The 11,536-nt window shown below is 47.4% G+C and overlaps 1 pseudogene; it reads left to right on the top strand.

Moving 5' to 3' along the window:
* Nucleotides 1-1,432: 1,432 nt before the first annotated feature.
* On the top strand, nt 1,433-2,910 carry LOC140689651 (myeloid-associated differentiation marker-like; annotated as a pseudogene).
* The last annotated feature ends 8,626 nt before the right edge of the window (nt 2,911-11,536 follow it).

Below are 11,536 nucleotides of genomic sequence, written 5' to 3'. Positions count from 1 at the left end.
GGGCCGATAACCCCAGAAGAATGGACAGACCCTTTGGGGTTCCTCCATGACACCAGGAAAATTCGTTGGAGTTAAGAGGAAAGTAGCACCCTGTAAAACGTCCTGATCATCACCTTTTCTGTTCATCCAGTTTTTCTATAAAACCTCAACACCCCAACCCCAAAATCGATTCGCAGTCTCCAAGGCATGAGCCTACTGGGCCTCCCCTTTGCCTGGCAAAGCAGTAAAGCTGTTCTTTTCTGATTTTCCCAAAACTCTGCCTCCGAGCCTCAATCTCGTTTTCGGGGTACAGGGGCCTGCTTTTCGGCAAGTCTCGGGTCTCCCGTTATTGGGTGGTGATGCTAGGTTTTATTTGGTGCTACTAAACTCTTCCCTGAAGGAGGAGGCTTCCCTTCAAACTTGGTTTCAAGAAGCCGTCCCTGGGTTATCCTCAGTTGAAAGACACTAGGAAGATTTTACTCAGTTGAAACACACTGACTGATATGAACTAAAATTCACATTTTAATGGCAAGAGGAGAAAAGTTTAAACATAAAATTTTTCTTTACCTGGTTGTGCCTCCTCCTTCCTCAGCAGGGGCCAATCTCTTTCAGTTCCTGCTCTCAACAGGGGGCCTATCACCGTCCATGCTCCACCCTCACCCCGGGACACCCTGAAGGCTCCACTTCAGCACCCAGACACAACATCCCTGTTCATTTCCAATCCTTTTTTTCCCAGTTTGGAAGCTGTTAACCAGTCTCTGAGGCCAGAAAATCCTCACTTAGGTAGTACTCCTAGGTCTGGAAAGACTGGATGCCAGCTCCGGAGCTTAAAAGCCAAACACTGTACTATTTTATTCTGTGTCCTCCATGACGCTCCACCTTGGAGTAATGCTGGATGGGTGTCTCTCTTCTCAAACAGGGAAGGATCGCATGTTAAGGCAAAATAGTGGAGGGGAGGGACTCAGAAGAGTTCCCACTTCACGTATCATCTTGTCATCACTGCCTTGCTCTCACCCCATGGCTTGTCTCTGTTCACGTCTGAAGCTGCCCTCCTCCAGGTGGGGCTGCGTCACCTCAGATGGCAGTTTCTCCTAGTGATGGCTGCAGGGAGAACAAGACAGACACCTGTCCCTTCAGGTGGCTGTGGAAGGAGGCCATGGCCTTGATGGCCTGTCCTGGGTTCCCAGAGCCCTGAGCTTTGGTCCTGGGCTCCTACCCAGGACCCCTGCTGCAATGCTGGGCTGTAGAGCAAAGGGTTCACACCCACAGCTTTGGGATTTTTATCTGGGGTTTCCAATCTTATCCATGGGAACTTAGGGAAGATACTTGAATTTCTAAGCCTTAGTTTTGTCATCTGTGAAATGGAGTTAGCAGTACTACCCACAATCCCTTTGAAGCCTTTGGAATCAGATATGCTCCAGATTTCAGAATTTTTCAGCTTCAGACACATGACATGGTGCATATACTCTGTATGACGTAACACCCCACTGGGCTCTGAAAGTACCTTGTAATCAAATATACTATTATTTTGGCAACTGCACTTTTGAACGTTCACACTAAGTGAAATAAACTAAGACCATAAATGGTCTCATGTGTACTCAAGTGAAATTTTGTTACCAAACAATTTTTAAAAATTCTATTACAATTTTCAGACCCTTGAAGGCTTGGGATTGCAGATAAAGACCATCCTACCCTGTGTCTCCTTAGATGATGACACACAGCTCAGAGAGATCAAAAATGTTTATGTATTTGAGGCCAGACCACACCCAGCTGTGAGACTGGGGGTAAGACCAGTCTTCTGACAAGGCTAGGGGTGACAGTGGGGAGAGTCATCCTGGAGCAGCTGCGCTGTTACCCAAGTGTCTGGGCCATTGGTTCAAACTCCACATCCTGAGCCTCAGCCGCCCCTGGCCCTTAAGCTGTTTCCAGGTGACTTCATCTACCTCCAGATCTGGATCTTTCTCTGGTGGGTCCTCAGTGAAGACCACTGGCAACCAGGGAGAGTGACCATCAAGACCACCATAACCACCATGTTCTCTTCCTCCGTCCTGAGCTCTGGGACCATCCTGAGCCTTGTCCTCCGTCTGCTGCAGCTGCTCTCCACCTGCGTGTCCTTCTCACTGGTGGCCAGTAAGGACACTTTGAGAGGGGGCTAAAACAACTGGTACATGTTCATCTGGTGCTTCTGCTTTTCTGTGACCCTCATCATTCTTACAGTTGAGTTATTTGGGCTCCAGTTCCACCTCCCCTTCTCCTAGGATGGCTTTCTCTACATCTGTGCCTCCTACTTCACTTTTTTCTGCCTCTCAGCCTCCATCATCATCGGCATCACCTACATCCAGTACTTGCCTCACGGCTCCATGTGGGACCACGCCATTGCCGCCACTGCATTCTCCTGCTTGGCTTCTGTGCTTTATGCCACCGAAGTGGCCTAGGTCTGTGTCTGGCCTGGAGATATATACTGCTTTGTGTCCACCTTGCCAGGCATCCTCAGGAGGCTGGAGTGCTTCATGGCCTATGTCATCTTGCTTTCATCAGTAACACTGACCTGTATCAGGACCAGCCAGCCCTGGTGTGGTGCGTGGCTGTCTACTCTCTCTGCTTCATCCTGGGGGCCGTGAACTTCCTGGTGAACAATTGTGATTGTGACAATGACCAAAGGCTGCCCATCCCCTTCCCCCGTTTCCTGGTGGAGCAGACGTGCTCTTGGTCCTCCTCTACACCAGCGCTGTGGTCCTCTGGCCTCTCTACTAGTTCCATGAGGAGTTGGGTGGACAGCCCCAGTGGTCCAGCGATGTGAGCTGCAGGGATAGACTCACCTCCTTGGCGTGCATGTGGAACCAGCAACTGGCTGTGACCATCTTGAGAGCCATCAACCTGCTGCTTTACATGGCTGACACGGCATACTTGGCCCTGGTTTTTGTAGGGTGAGGCTCTGTGCAAGAGTCCCGATTCCTCTTCGAACCAGAGGTATCTTTACCGAGTTCTGATGTCCCCTGCTGGCCTCTTCCTGTCTGCTCTCTCCCTTCTCATATCCTTCTTCATTCATCTCGCTTTTCTGTTTCCTTCCCTCCTTCTGCTCTGTCTCCCTTCCTGTTTTCTTTGGTTGCCCACATTCTGGGCCTCCAGAGGGGGTCTCACTGCCAGAGCATGCCTTCTGGCGCTGACCCTGCCTCGGTTGGGGGTGTGTGTTGGGGGTGGGGGAGAGGCTGGGGGGAATGGGAGTGAGTAGCTCGGGTTTGGGCCCCCTTCCTCGCAGTGGAGGGGGATGTACATTTCACTTCTCCTTTAAGTTAAAAGAAAAAAAATACCTCTGGAGGTCAATAATTTCCGGTGGGCAGGAGGCTGAAAGCAGAAATCCTGGGTCCTGAGGCCTCACCTGGTGCTCAGCCCCAGAAGTTTTGCAGGCTCACTAAAATCCTTGCCTAGAGGCCACCTTAGAGGAAGCATGGGGTGGATGCCTTCCAGCCCAGCTACTGTCTGGGAACTCAAAAAAGGAGCTGCTGAAGAACAGCATAGTTTTGAAGACAACTGTCTGAAGCATTTGTGGGGGACAGTGATGTGGCCCTCCTGCCTCAGTGTTCAAAATAGCACGTCCTGTCTGCAGCGACAAGAAAACGGACACTGCCAGCTTTAACGGTTATTAGCTTGGGTTTTTTTTTTTTTCTTTTTTCTGGTCAGGAGGGCAAAAATTACTGAACAGGGCAAGTTTCTTTTTGATTTATTTTTGGTGGAGTGGATTGGGTGAATGGGGATTGCTGCTGCCATTCAAAACAATGCATTGCTTGAGTTTGTAGTGCACACACAGTTGTGTATCTGTGTGCCAGTTGCACTCTGCAGATTCTTCCTGCTTCTCTGGGACTCAGGAATAATGTTACTTATATACATGTATGTAATTTAAAAAAAATCTCCCAGAGCTTTGGTTCCTATCAGCTGCTCCTGTCAATCATAGAAAAGACTTGTTCCTTCTCCCACATCCATAATGTTTTTCTTAACTTTTAAACATGAAACTTCTTTTTAAAACACAGAATCAACAGATCATCATTGCCCCAAATTTGCCTAGAGCTCAGAAGCAGCCTAGCATATTTCCATCTTCACCTAAAGCACTGTCTCTGCAAGCCCCTCCCACTATCTCCCAACTCCCACTTCTCCCAGAGCCTAAGGAGTGGTCCAGTCTTAGGAAGGGAGAGATTGAGCCCCACCCAAATGTCCATATCCTGTGCCCTGCCTCTTAAAGGGGCCATGCCAGCTCTGGATGCCTCTCTTTCACGATGTATACCTGTGTGTCTGCTCAGTGTGTGTTTGTGTGTGTATGTGTGTGCACTCCCGCATTGGGACCAACAGACCTCTACAGTAACTGGTGGCTATAAAGGCACCATAAGCCTTCTCCCTGGCCTGCTTTCAGCCACACAGCCTCAGAGCCCAGCATCCTCTGTGTCACCAGCGCCAGAGCAGCCAGACAAGCAGAGCTGTGGGGAGGGGCAGGGAAGGACCCGCACTGCTGTTCATCGTTCCTGTCTTAGGATGAAGCACATGTTCTTCACCTGATGGCAAGTTGGGTGGATGGGGAAGTCTCCCAGGGTACGGTCCCCATGGCAGGGAAGTCTTAAGATGCAATGTAACAAAATTCATATTCTAAGGCAAGACATGAAAAGTTAACCTAAAAATTGTCTCTGCCCATTTACAGCTCCTCTCTCCCCTCTAGTGTGCGTTGTGCATCTGCGTTATCTTTAACCAGAACCCTAGGGGCAGAAATACCTGGTCCACCATAAAGATCGATTTTTCTGTTCTTCAGCCATGTAACTCCTTAGGTGATTAATACTGCTCACTTACGGCCTTGGTAATGTCACTAGCTGTATTATTTTTATTCTACCCATTTTACGAGATTATTTCTTCTTGAGTGCCAAATTTGTCATTGAGCCTCTGATAAAGATAATGATGACTAGACGACTTGGAACAATTGACACAATACATAGTTCTATAAAATCAATGATTGTAAGAGTGTGACTCTAGGTGTGGGAAGAAGCAACAAGAGGGAAGACTTTCCTGAACCATGACAGACCAGGAAGACAGGTGGTCCAGACGCTCTGGGCTTCTGTTACCAGGACTAGGTGAATAATAGCACATTGAGTGGCCTATCAATGAAATCCTCTCCTGACCTGAGAATGAGCTTTCTTAGCGCCTGCGACAAAGTGGTCACCAAATGCCTCACAAACCTTGGTCAACATTAAGACTAAAAGGGAGGTGATTGTGAAATAAGGAATGTGGCCCACCATCCAGTTCTAAGAGATCAAGTAATTAGTCACTGCAGTTCGCTGACCTACAATCCACCCTGGAAGAGATTCAGGGCAAAGATCAGGGTAAGGCATTTTGTGCTCTGGGAAAACTGGCAGAACTGGCCCTCAGAGTTAGACATATTCAGGAGAAATTGTTATAAATCCAGTTTATTGCATCTTCCCATACTTAGAAAAGCACTAAAATCATTAACTAATGTTCTTGTTTCTCTGGGAAGGCAATAACCTTCTACTGAACTGTGTGCTGGATTGGATGAACCTTTTCCCCAAATCACATACATCTTGGCCTCCCCTCCCTACCTCTTCATCTCTTCAGAACAGTTTTTAGAGCTTTCTGAAAGACTGTCTCCCTGGTTATAATCCTCACATTGGCTGAACAAAAATCCCCATTTCTTTCTTAGATTGACTATTCATTAATTTTTCAACAACAAAAACAAGTATGCATTGACCTCCACAAGTCTGGGTACAAGGAATCTCGTATTCTTCTATTTTCCTAAATCAAATGGAACCCCACCCAGGGGCCTCACTTCTCAGGAGGATGGAAATGCTTCTGTGGTTTAATAAAATAATTGCCAAGGAATGGGCTCACGTGAGGCATTCACTGTCCAAGTCCTCATGTATCATGAGGGCAGTGGCTCTATCCACCTCCTGTTTGGCGAAAGTTAAAGATCATTTGTCACAATTCCAAAGCAAGGTCCAGTCCCCCTACTTTTACAACTCAATAGAAAGTATATCAGAAATAAACCCATAGACTTTACAGTTAATTAATCTTCAACAAAGGAGGCCAGAATGTACAATGGAGAAAAGACAGTCCCTTTGCAAGTGGTGTTGGGAAAATTAGACAGCCTCGTGTAAATCAACAAAGTTAGAACCCTCCCTAACACCATTCACAAAAATAAACTCAAAATATCTTAAAGACTTAAATGTAAAACAGGACATTAGAAACTTCCTAGAAGGAAACATAGGAAAAATACTTTCTGCCATAAATCTTAGCAATGTTCTCCTAGGACAGTCTACCCAGGCAATAGAAATAAAAGCAAAAATGAACAAATGGGACCTAATTAAACATAAGCTTTTGCACAGCAAATGAAACCATAAGCAAAACAAAACGATGACCTATGAAATGGGAGAAAATATTTGTGAATGCTGGGACTGACAGGGGCTTAATTTCCAGAGTATATAAATAGCTCATATAACTTAATAACAAAAAGCAAAGAACCCAGACCAAAAACAGGCAGAAGACCTACACAAGCAATTCTCCAATAAAGACACACAAATAGCCAATAGGCACATGAAAAATACCACTAATTATCTGAGAAATGCAAATCAAAACTACAATGAGGTACCACCTCACACTGGTCAGAATGGCCATCATTCAAAAGTCTGCAAACAATAAATGCTGGAGAGGGTGGGGAGAAAAGGGAACCCTTTTACACTGTTAGTGAGAATGTAGTCTGGTACAGCCACCAAGGGAAATAGTATGGGGTTCCTTTAAAAACTAAAAAAGAGTTACCATATAATTCAGCAATCACACTCCTGGGCATATATCAAAAGGGAACTCTAACTGAAAAGGTACATGTGCCCCAATGTTCACAGTGTCACTATTTACAATAGTCAAGGCAGGAAAAAAACCCAAATGTCCATCATCAGTTGACCGGATAAAGAAGTTGTGATGTGTATACAGTGGAACGCTACTCAGCCATAAAAAATGAAATAATGCCATTTGCAGCAACATGGATGGACCTAGAGATGATCATACTAAGTGAAGTAAGTCAGATAGAGAAAGACAAACAGCATATGATATCACCTATATGTGGAATCTTAAAAAATGACACAAATGAATTTATTTATAAGACAGAAAGAGACTCACAGACATAGAAAACACATTTATGGTTACTTGAAGGGGAAGGGAGAGGAAGGGATAAATTGGGAGTTTGGGATTGGCAGGTACAGACTACTACGTACAGAACAGATAAACAGTAAGATCCTACTGTATAACACAGGGGACTATATTCAATGGCTTGTAGTAACCTGTAATGAAAAAGAATATGTATACAAATGTATAACTACATCACTATGCTGTACACCAGAAACTAACACAACATTGTAAATCAATAAATTTACAAAAACAATAAACATAACACTGTACTTCAATTTTTTTTAATGTAAAAAAAATAGATGCATTTTACAAAAAGGTGTCCTGAAGAGACGAAGGCCTCTAGTCCGTGGGGAGGGGGCTCGTTACCACCAGGTGGAGCCCTCACTGCTCTCAAATTCTCCAGGAGATTCGGTAGAGCTCCATCGTGGCCCTGGCGTCCTCCATGGAGTTGTGTCCCAACCGGCTGTCCTGCAGACAGACACAGGCACAGAGTGGGGAAATGGGGCGGGGCTGCATCCAGGTGCCCCGTGGGACCGGGCCTTCCCTGCTCACACCTGGTTTCCAGGGCCCGACGTGGGTCAGTGGGTGAGTCTCCCCAGGCCTCCGACACCCTGGACTCGGCAGGTGGCTGGAGCAGGCCTGGCCTCACCCATTAGCACTAGGCCCAGGCGTGGCCGCCACGAAGTCCAGCATCCTGAGAGCCAGGCTGTGCCCTCGCAGTGCTGACACCCTGGTGGGGGCAGGGGCGCTGCAGACTTGCCCTCAGGCTCAGAGGGGCTGAAGCAGTTCGCACAGGAGCTGCAGGGCACTGAGGAAAATGTACAAAAGATGTTTCTAAAGGGCTCCTTGCTCAGCACGTTGAGAAGAGTCTTTCAGTGAATTGAGGTGCTGACCACTCTGTCCTCAGTCCCTGGTGCCACAGGCCAACGAAGGGGCCCAAACTCAGGCCCACCCCCTGCCTCCTACATATTCCTGCTCCCCACTAAGCTGACCTGTAGTCCTCAGACTGGGGCTCTGGCTGTCCCCCCTGGCACCCCCTCTCCCTCCCTCCTCCACTAAGACAAACCTTTCAAACTCCATTCAGACCTGGTCGCCTGCCTGCCACCCATCCTGGGTCCCTGCTCCAGGACATCCGCTCTCCCCTCTGTCGGACATGCCCCTCAGATATGCAGATGGTCTGGACTTGGGCCAGCCTCCTTCCACCAGGAGTTTTCCAGGGACTGGCCGGGCCTTGCTCACTCCATGTCCTCAGCCTCTGGTCCAGCCTGGCCCAGGGCAGATGCTAAACAAGTATCTGTTGACCTGGAAGGGCCTACGTGTAGCTGCAGTGCCTGGTATCCAGCCCGTCTCCCTGGGCCCTTCCACCTGGGTGAACCCCAGCCCAGCACATGCCTGCCCCTCCTGGAGCCCTGGGAACCTGCTTTGCAGGTGTGGTCGCAGGTGCACTTGCAGCCCGATGGGAGTTGTGTGTAAACACTGGGGCTCCAGGATAAATTGGAGCTCTGTGTTCTACACCATTTCCTGGAGTGAGGCCAGCAGATTAAGCTTTGTTATCCACAGGGCAACTGGTGTGATTTCTAAAACAAACAAAAACGCCTTGATTGAGTGCCTTCCCTTCCTCACCCTCACCCTCACTACACCAGCGCTTCCTGGGTCACCTGCAGATAAACTCCCTGCACGACTTCTGGGGAAGCCGCAGCAAAGACCTGCCCCCTCACAGCACACAGCTTCTCAGGACGACAAGGAGGCAGAGTGCCCTTGGGGCCAAATATTTGCTCTGGAGTCTTTGGAGGACTTTAGAGTCCTGGAGGGAAGGCCAGGCCCCCAGGCTCGCTCACAGGACCGATCTTTTGAAGGCAGGGCTCTGCCCGTCCTGTGGGCTACCCATCCCTCCGCGGCTGCGCTCAGGGAAAAAGGCACCAAGAAGCTTAATCTATGTATGTCTTGCCTTATTAAAGACAGACAGGATACAAAGCAGTTTACAAAAATATATAAACAGCAAAGGTTTAAAAAAAAGGAAGTGAACAAAGCGGTGGCAAAGGGGAAAATGGATAGGAGGGATGATGATGTGAAATCTGCATGGAGAAAATGCTCAGGTAGGGCAACATTGCTAGTGATGTCACACACACACACACACACACACACACACACACACACACACTACCAAATGTGGGTCAGGGGAGGTAATTAGGTTTATTTATTTATTTATTTATTCTTAGAGGAGCTACTGGGGATTGAACCAAGGACCTCATGAATGCTAAGCATGTGCTCTACCACTTGAGCTATATACCCTCTCCCACCCTTTCCTCCCTTCCCCCGGACAAATTTTTATAGGCTAAATTTGGAGTAAGGGCTGCAGTGTATGTGACTTTCTTCTGATTCAAGGTATTGGTCACTATACATGTCTCCTTTCATCTGCTAACATATGATCTAAAGCAATTTTATTGTCTAAAAATTTAAGTTACAAGAGGAGACCTGTGGGGCTCTCCTCCAACCCCTGCCTCTTGTTTGTAGAAAAGCTGAAGTCTCCCACACCTTGATGGTTCCGGGATGACACGGGGTCCACCAAATTGCCGGCACTCTGATTAAGAGGAACTTTTCTTTTTGTTACCAAGGCTGTTCCTCCCACAGTCATAAATAAAATTTGAAAAAGAAAGAAGTAGAAAATATTTTTCTAGCCAACCTGAGGTTTATAACCCAATAGAGAATCTTTCAGAAAGCTCTGAGAACTGTTCTGAAGAGGTAAGATGGGGGAGCCAGGACAGTTGTGACTTGGGGCAAGGGGGACAGGCAATCAAGCACACATCCTTGTTACTCACCAGGAACAGATATCTGAGTCAATGATTTTAGTGCTTTTCTAAGAATGGGAAGATGAGAGGACCCGGGTTCATAAAAATTTCTCCTGAGAAAAAAATTTCACCTGAAAATACCTATCTGAGGGCCAGTTCTGCCAGTTTCCCCAGAACCCAAAAAGCCTCACCCTGATCTTCACCCTGACTTCCCTTCAGGGTGGACTGTAGGTCAGTGACTGTAGTGGCTAATTATTAGATTCTTGTAGAGTGGATGGGTGGTGGGCAACCCTCTTTATTTCCCAATCCCCTCCCTTTTGGTCTTAATTTCAACCAAGGTTTGGGAGACATTTTTGATCAGTTTGTCCCAGTGCATTATGAATGCGCACTCCAGATCAATCAAGGATTTCATTGATAGGCCACTCAAAGTGCTACTGGTCACCTAGTCCTGGTAACAGTAGCCACAACTCTCTGGACCACCTGTCTTACTGGTCTGTCATGGTTCAGGAACTGCTTCCCTCTTGTTACTTCTGCCCATGTCTAAAGTCACACTCTGGATCTTATAAAACTATACATCATGTCAATCGTTTCAAGTCGCCTAGTCATTAATATTATTATCGGAGACTCAATCACACATTGTTAATGCAAGAAACAGGATCTTGTCAAATAGGCAGAACAGAAGTAAGATAGCTAGTGACAATAATACGGTCTTCTAAGGAGTTACATGGCTGGAGCCAGAATAGAAATACTGATCATTGTGGTGGAGTAGGTATTTCTGCCCTTGGGGAGGGCTGGTTAAAAATAATTCAGATGCACAATGCACACTAGAGGGGAGGGAGGAGGCCTACACAGGCAGAGAAAAGTTTTGTTTAAATTTTTCTTGTCTTACCTTAAAATGAGAATTTTATTAAACTATTTCTTAAGGTTTTCCTGCCACGGGGACCATCTTCTGGGAGCCCTCCCCATCCACCCAGTCTGACACTGGGTGAAGAACACGTGCTTCATCCCAGGACAGGAATGAGTGGCAGCAGTGCGGGTCCTTCCCTGGCCCTCCCCCACAGCTCTGCTTGCCTGGCCCCTCTGGCCCTGGTGACACAGAGGTGCCGGGCTCTGGGCCTTTGTGGCTGACAGCAAGACAGGAAGAAGGCTTGGGGCGACATTTTTTATACATGTATGTATACTTAAATAGATCACATTATGTGTGAGTCCCAGAGAGGCAGGAAGCTGCAGCAAAAGGGAACTGCCGTGCAGGAGCGCGTGTGTGCGCACCGCACAGTCAAGCAATGCAGTTTCTTACACTGTGGCAGCGGCAATTCTTACCCAACAGCACACGGCCCCAGAAAAATTTGAAAGGCAACTTCGTTAAGAATAGGACCACGCAGCAATTTCTGATGCCCTGACCAGAGAAAAGAAAAGGAAAGAACCCCAGGCTAACATGACCTTTAAGGCCGGCAGTGGCCATGGTCTTGTCCGTGCAAAGGCAGGACATGTCACTTTGGACACTGAGGCAGGAGGGCCACATCGCTGCCCTCCACAAACACTTCAGACAGTTGTCTTCAAGAGTACGTGGTTCTTCGCCAGCTCCTTTTCTGATT

Source organism: Vicugna pacos, chromosome 27, assembly GCF_048564905.1.
Source record: "Vicugna pacos chromosome 27, VicPac4, whole genome shotgun sequence".
NCBI lineage: Eukaryota > Metazoa > Chordata > Mammalia > Artiodactyla > Camelidae > Vicugna > Vicugna pacos.
Note: the sequence above shows the minus strand (reverse complement) of the source record. Positions and strands in the feature narration are given on the sequence as shown.